Source organism: Eptatretus burgeri, chromosome 3, assembly GCF_056783735.1.
Source record: "Eptatretus burgeri isolate ZD-2024b chromosome 3, Ebu_testis_v1, whole genome shotgun sequence".
Classification (NCBI taxonomy): Eukaryota; Metazoa; Chordata; class Myxini; order Myxiniformes; family Myxinidae; genus Eptatretus; species Eptatretus burgeri.
This window is the reverse complement of record NC_140963.1, coordinates 120887953-120895693: the sequence shown is the minus strand read 5'-3', so window position 1 is coordinate 120895693 and position 7741 is coordinate 120887953. Positions and strand designations below refer to the sequence as shown.

Sequence of the window (7741 nt, the reverse complement as noted above, 5' to 3'; positions counted from 1 at the left end):
ACTGAGAGCGAGCTCGACCCTGGCCACCAAGAGAGAGGAGCACTCGACCCCGACAGAGAGAGCTGAGAGCGAGCTCGACCCTGTCCACCAAGAGAGGGGAGCACTCGACCCCGACAGAGAGAGAGTGACGTCGATGGCCCAGACAGAGAGTGAGAGTGAGCTCAACCCTGCCCGCCAAGAGAGAGGAGCACTCGACCCCGACAGAGAGAGAGAGAGAGTGAGCCCCGTGCGCGGTCCGCCTTATATAGCGCGGGGCTCCGCCCTTCGCTCCTCCCTGTTTTCGGCTCCACCTCCCTTTGAGAAGGTTCCCGAAAAAGGGCGTTCCCTCACCCCGACAGCCTCACGCTGTTCATCCACCAATCGGCGGTGAGCTGCCCTCCCCCTTTCCTTCACACCAAGCGCGGGGAAAAATAGGCGAGAAAAAATCCGCGCGCCGAAAAGCGAACTCTTTTGGTTCCCTTTTTCGTTCGACGGTTTTCAACGCGGCTTGTTGCTTGCGTGGAGGTTTGTTCAAAATAACAATAGAAAAAGAGAAACGGCTATCTCAAAGAGTCGCAGCCCGGTGAATCACACGAAATCCCTTTAAACAACGGTAGGGAACTATCTGCACATAAACTTAGCGTCATATCTGATCTTAGGACCATTATGGTGTATTGCGAATTTCCACAGCCGTAATACTACCCCCTCCATTTTTTACAGACTCCTCCCGAGTCGTCGAATTTTCGTGTGCCATCATGTGTAAGTTCTCCCCGAGTACGGTTTACCTTCGGATCCCTGAGTGCGACATTCAGTGTATTCATGTCCCCAAAATAATTAACCTACGGGCTGAGTAACTAACTAAACAAACCCACTCATACAGATGACTTAACTAAATTGCCGGCGCGAAGACATACATGCCGGGGGTGCACTAATGTATAATTACAACTTAACCTTATAATTTACATTAAACCATGGCCCAGAACCTATGGACTCTGTGGAGAACACAAGAGTTAGGAGGGAGCCAGGCTGCTCAAGCGCAGTCCAAGGCTCATGAAATGCAGGTGACAGGGAACGTGGCCGGCTGCTCAAACACAGTCCAAGGCCTCCCCCCTCTGAAATAGACGCAGCGAACAACGGCGCACGAGCTGCGCAAACGCAGTCTCCGTGTTGGCTCAAGCAACACAAACAATGAAGGATGCACGGGCCGCCGGTGCAGGCCCGTGTTGCAGCTGCCATCAGGGCAGTCCCTGCAAATTTGCGCGGTGATCCTGGCGCACATGGCAATGAGCAAGGTGGGGGGGGGAGGGGAATGCAAAACAGAACAGGGCAACTGGACGAGGGCAGCAGGCATGGGCCAAGGCAAAGGCAGGCAGGCAAGGCATGGCATGACAAGGCCGCTGTAGCAAACACAGCCGGCAGACGAAATGGCCGGCACAGGCCTTGTAGCAAACACAGCCGACAGACGATCCGACCGACACAGGCCTTGCAGCAAACAGCCAGCCGATGAAGTGGCCTGCACAGGCCTTGTTCATTGGAGGTTGGTGGAGGGAGTGCGGTGGTGCTGGCTACTCGGAAGGCGGGCTCGGACCTAACCTGCTGTCTCCCTCCCAACCTATCGCCTTTGCCTGTCTCTGTACCTACCCACCCCCTTAATTTGTAAAACCGAATTTAGCCCCAACTTATTTTTTTGTTTTTATTTTTACTTTCCCACTATGAATCGTCCCCTAACCCCCTTTGTTGTCTTTGTTCGGCTAACCTATCCTGTCCTAGCCTACTCCCAACCCCTACGTTCCCTTCCCAGAGGGGAATGAGTGGAGCTCGCGTCTTGTGTCGAGGCCCAACTCAAGCCTCAAGATGGCCTCCTCGGAGTTCAGGGATCTTTACCCAAAAAGGTTCCAGCGGCCCACAACGAGAGCGAAGGGATGGATGGTGCGGAGGGGTACACTTCCTATCTACCCTATCCATTTAACTTTTGAACTACCCTAGGGCTTTCAACAAGCGCCTCTCGCTTAAACTATTGGTTCTAACAACCCAGATTCCCGTCGCCTGTGTTGGTGTCCTCTCAAATTTCAGGCCTCGCCCCCCAATTTTCCTTCCGTGCCCTCACACGGTCTCATGTCTGGGACGCGTGGCTCCCTTGGCAGGCACTACCCTCTGCCGATTCTCCTACGATGGCAACCCTGGGCACAACACTGCCTCCGAGCCTACCAGCTCCCGAAACAGCGGGGAGTGCCCTCCATGGCGACTCCCCTGAAACGCTCACGTGGCAGGCTGACTTCCCTGGCCCCTTTCCGAGGGTCACCCGTGCCCACGCCACTGCCCACATGGCCAATGGCGCCCCGGGCCCCCGCATAATGCGGGCGCACCCAAGCCCACTACGCTATCCCGGCCCCACCATGGGCCCTTGGCCTACCGTGGCTGACTAGCCCAGTGCCCGGGGTACCCACTCCACGATACTCACCATTCGCAGCCATGCTCCCAGCCCGTCAACAGGGCTCCTGCACCCCTCCAAATGGGTATCGAGCCTACACTCCCACCAACAGCAAAACGACCTCTATTTTTGTCAATTAAACTAACCCACTGACTCACTTTACACTGACCCCAGGGTCCCTTGGGTGGGAATCACTCTTCCCCCCAATCACTCATCACACCATGCTTTCCCCATTCACTCCATACACTCAGACCTGCTGGCCTCACTCACTCATCATGTTTCCTTGTCGCTCTTCAACTCACCCCGCTGAATTCTGCCATCCCTCTCTCTAAAACCCCTAACTACCTCGTGCTCCCATGTCGTCCCTGTGGTGTCGTGGCCGAGGTGCGAACAGGCAGACACGAGCCGGAGGGGAACACAACTCCGCTTTCTTGCTTCGAGCGAGAGGGTAGGCGTAGGATGCCCCCTACAGGCACACGACCTACAAGACACTGCTAATGATACCACATACTGCGAACTGGTGCTCCAAGTCCCGAGCGGGCGAGAACAGCTATATGCATTGCAGACACATGACTACTATCACAACTCCTCCACGCCCCCACAACGCTCGATGCCAATACACCACAGTCCCTTACACAATAGCACGTTCCTTTTAACCTACGTAGCTAAGCTACGTCCCCTCTACACATCAAAGTATATCACTGTCCTCAAATATTATTTCCCATCTTCCATATCTCATCCTAAATCTGAACTGACATTCCTCAAACTCATCCATTCCACGGGCTCCATAAGGACTTACCCCTGCCCCATGAAGCCGGTCTAAATAACACTAACCCTTCCCCCTAACTAGTGTTATCCTGTGCCCGAGCAGGGGGGTCTTCCACCCCATGCCCGGGAATCCTGGTCAACCGAAGCGAGGCTTGCTTTTTTTTCAACTGCGCATCACCAACGCGGCAACTCGCAGCCTGCGCACCAGCGCGGCAATTCACAGCCGCCCACCTTTGGCGTGACGTCATGGCAGCTGTTCACGAACCTCGTCCCTCTTGGACGGTACCATCCGGCAGGGATACCCCTCCTGCCGGATTCCAACCCTACGTGCGGCCATGACGTCACCCTGCGCGTTCAAAAAACAAGCCTCGCGTTTCGAGGGGTTCCCCACACGAACACATGTGCTCTGCCCGTTGGAGCTTCACACACGCCCGCGTGGAGAACCCATCCGGTCCGAATCCGCAATCCAGCCAAGCTTTTATCCGTTGCGCGATCGGCAACATCCACCGCGGGCGTTTCCGGACCGGGTTTCACTCCCGCAGACGCGTACGCGGCATCTCGTGCGCAGCACGGCACGAACGTCGCGCTCGCCGCTGGGTGAACCCGGCGCGGTCCCCATTGCATCTCCGGCTGCGACTCGGCCCTTGTCTCTCTGTCGCCATCTTCGTCGCCATTCCATCCACGCGCTCAAACTCCCGCGTGTCACGAGACTCACACTCCTCACCATTACACTCACTCTCGGAGATGCGGCTGCGTGCTCCCACATGCCCACCCTAATCTCCCCCACACACAACGACCTCACACACGCTGTCCCTCACACACGCATGCCATTTCCCTCGCACACGTGGTTCCACTCACACACGGCGTGCTGAGAGGCACGTACTTCGGCCCACTCGCAACCTCGCACACCACTTTACTCACACAACGCCTTTCACACACGCTATGCGCGCGTTTCAGCACAAATTTCGCCTCACTCCTGAACACACACACAGAAACATTCACAATGAGGAATCGCGTCACCACAAAGGTTCCCGGGGCCTTCAAACCCCCCAAGCTCCGTGTTCACCCGTCCACAGCACTCGCCCCCTCGACCTCGCAAAGTTCAACCGGACCCACCTGGTCGTGATCCGCTTCAAGGGAGAATCGCGTCTCCCTCCGTTCCCGAAGGAGGCTATCCGGCTGCTTGCACCGGGTCACGACACATTCCCCGAGCTCCCCTCATCGTCCTCCACTAACTCTGTGTGTGTGTGCTCATTTTTCACCCCGTCTTTATCCGTGTAGTCTCTCCTCTACCGTTTCTCCCTCCCGTGTCTCTGTTATTTATTTTACCTCGTCCATTATCTCCGTCGTCTCTCCGTGTTTTCCACACGTCTCGGTCCCCCCATTTAATTTTCCCTCTGTGTCACCGTCACTTTCTCCCTCATCTTTGCGAGTCTCGTTTTACACGTCTCCCGAATTAATTTGCCCTCACCCGCCTCCATTGCGGGCCTGACAGCCGTTGCACTCCCCCCCAGCTCGTTCGCTCCAGTACGTGGCGCCGCCATTTTGAGCTCCACTGCCCGCGTTTCGCTCCTCTCAATCGCCATTCTGCCCGCCTGCAGGCATCGCCCCACGCTCTGCATTTCACCACGCAGTTTTTTTCATTTCTTCTTTCATTCCGTTTTTTATTTTATTTGTGTTTGTATCCATCTTTTCGTTCATTTCTCTTACCATTTGTTGCGCATTTGTTTTCATTTCGTTCATTTGTGCCAGCAGAACCATGAATCGCTGGCCCACGTCAGGTGGGTCTATGGCGGTCGCTTCGCCATCATTAGGCGTGGATTCGCCGGAGACCGGAGGAGGACCTTGACGGAGGACGGGAGGGGGATTGTCATCCACCGCTGCCGCGCCCATTTCGGGTTCTGGGTTCGGTTGGGGGGGGGGATTGCTCCTGCACAACAAGCATTTCCTGCTCGGGGTTCTCATCCTGAGCCATGGATTCCACCAATTCCACGTCCATTTCTAATACCCCCGGCTCCCGTTCGCCTTCAAATGCCATCTTATCCCGTGGAAGAATTTAATTTGAATCGCTCGTAATTTGGGGGGAACGGGGGGGGGGGGTTGCTGCACTCACCCCTGAACCGATTCCCGTGAATTTAGTTGGAGACGGGGTGGATTCGAATCTCACTCCCGGACACCAGTGTTACAAATTCTGTCCCGCCAGGCGTGCGAGCGATTGCGTTCCTCCATCGCAACCACGTCGCCCACCGGACGGACAATTCAGTCGTGACCCCCCTGAAACTACCGCCAGGAGCCAGTCACGGGTGGGGGTTTAACCTCACCACGATCGTGTTAATTGCCCACCCGCACAGGATAGGGTTGCTCGACAAATTCGACCTACCTAAGTACCTGCGCGAGTAGTCGACTGGGCGATCGTACCTCGACGCAGGTCGGCCTCAGACACGAACCGCTTAAGCGGTCCGTTCCGTGCTACAGCGATAACCGAGCGGTGATATCGCCGACCTCGACGGATCAGATTCTCTTCTTTACCCAGGTGTTCAAAACCCACTACTAATTTATTCCGCGATTTAAGATGGCACTTTCTAAAGGGAAAAAGACGACGAACGGGATAGATTTCACACAAGGACATTTATTATAACACACAACACATGCAAGGAATCATGTACGTATTTACAAGCAAAGCAAATCAAAATGAAACACGGATACAGGCAAGAAAGCAATGAAAGCAATACCACCGACTATAATTATTGGCAATGTACAGGCACTTACACAGGTTTACTTGTCAGACACGGCGCCACACACACACACACACACACACACACACACACACACACACACACACACACACACACACACACACACACACACACACACACACACACACACACACACACACACACACACACACACACACACACACGAAAAGACCTCCCTTTAGTGGTCGTCTAGTCTCTCTCCCACGACCGTCAGCATGGTCGCGCCTGGTTCCGGCCTCCCACGCGGCCGGCGAACCCTCTCCGGCCCCCTCCTCCGGACGCGCAGGTCCACCAGACAGCCGGCACTGCTGCGCCTCCCGTCCGCGTCTCCACCAACAGGCCGCTCGCCAGACCACGAGAGGGAGAGAGAGCTAGCACTGTACCGAGAAGAAGGAGAGGCAGAGAGGGCTTCCGGACCAGAGAGAGACAGAGAGAGAGACCGAGCTCGACCCTGGCCACCAAGTGAGAGGAGCACTCGACCCTGACAGAGAGAGCTGAGAGCGAGCTCGACCCTGGCCACCAAGAGAGGGGAGCACTCGACCCCGACAGAGAGAGTGTGACGTCGACGGCCCAGACAGAGAGAGTGAGAGTGAGCTCGACCCTGCCCACCAAGAGAGAGGAGCACTCGACCCCGACAGAGAGAGAGTGAACCCCGTGCGCGGTCCGCCTTATATAGTGCGGGGCTCCGCCCTTCGCTCCTCCCCGTTTTCGGCTCCACCTCCCTTCGAGAAGGTTCCCGCAAAGGGGCGTTCCCTCACCCCGACCGCCTCACGCTATTCATCCACCAATCGGCAGCGAGCTGCCCTCCCGCTTTCCTTCACACCAAGTACGGGAAAATAGGCGGGAAAAAATCCGCGTGCCCAAAAGGAAACTCTTTTAGTTCCCTTTTTTGTTCGACGGTTTTCAACGCGGCTTGTTGCTTGCGTGGAAGTTTGTTCAAAATAACAATAGAAAAAGAAAAACGGCTATCTCAAAGAGTCGCAGCTGGGTGAATCACACGAAATCCCTTTAAACAACGGTGGGGAACTATCTGCACATAAACTTAGCGTCATAACTGATCTTTGGACCCTTTATGGTGATTGCGAATTTCCACAGCCGGAACAATATATATATATATATATATATATATATATATATATATATATATATATATATATATATATATATATATATATATATATATATATATATATATATATATATTGTTGTTGATTCCCACCCGCCGGCGTGCGGACGACCGTGTTTTACCAATAGTGGCCGCTTCGCCCACCGAACGGACAATCTCGTCTCAGCCTTCCGGATCAAACGCCGGAATCCCGCTATGGGTGTGTTTTGGGTGCACACCACAGCCGAATCAACACTCTACCCGCGCTACAGGGTCAATCGCTGAATTGTTGATATGCCTAATTAATCGCGCGGGCAGACTACTGGGAGACTACCTCAACGGGTCCTCTTGGAAACGAGCCGCTTAAGCAGCTCACTTCGTTTTGGGATAACCGAGCGGAGTATTATCGTGCATCCCCGTTGGACCCGATCACTTTATCGGCTATTTAAAAACCAACTATATTCCGAACGCAGAACGGCAGCTCAATTAAGGGAAGAGGACGCAACGAACGGGTTAACATTTGAACAAGCACATTTATTTACAAAGCACACATAAACAGTGATGCAGTCATGCAGGTATTCAATTATGCAAGGCCGAACACGCACGCAAGTAGACAACCAACAAAAACAATGCAAAAGATCTACTACCGTCTATCTATTATGTACACACTTAACAGTTCTACATACAGACATGGCGCCAAAA

General features: G+C 54.3%; 1 protein-coding gene across 4 annotated transcripts in view; it reads right to left on the bottom strand.

Annotated features, from left to right (window-relative positions):
- The window catches only part of LOC147030865 (uncharacterized), a 27770-nt gene extending 22922 nt beyond the window's left edge, over positions 1 to 4848 (bottom strand). For 3 of the 4 annotated variants that reach the window (XM_085875384.1, XM_085875385.1, XM_085875383.1), the window contains exon 1: positions 4295 to 4848. The gene's annotated coding sequence lies outside the window, so the exon portion shown is untranslated. The remainder of the gene's footprint in view (positions 1 to 4294) is intronic. The other variant, XM_085875380.1, reaches the window with a different exon arrangement.
- Positions 4849 to 7741: the final 2893 nt, after the last annotated feature.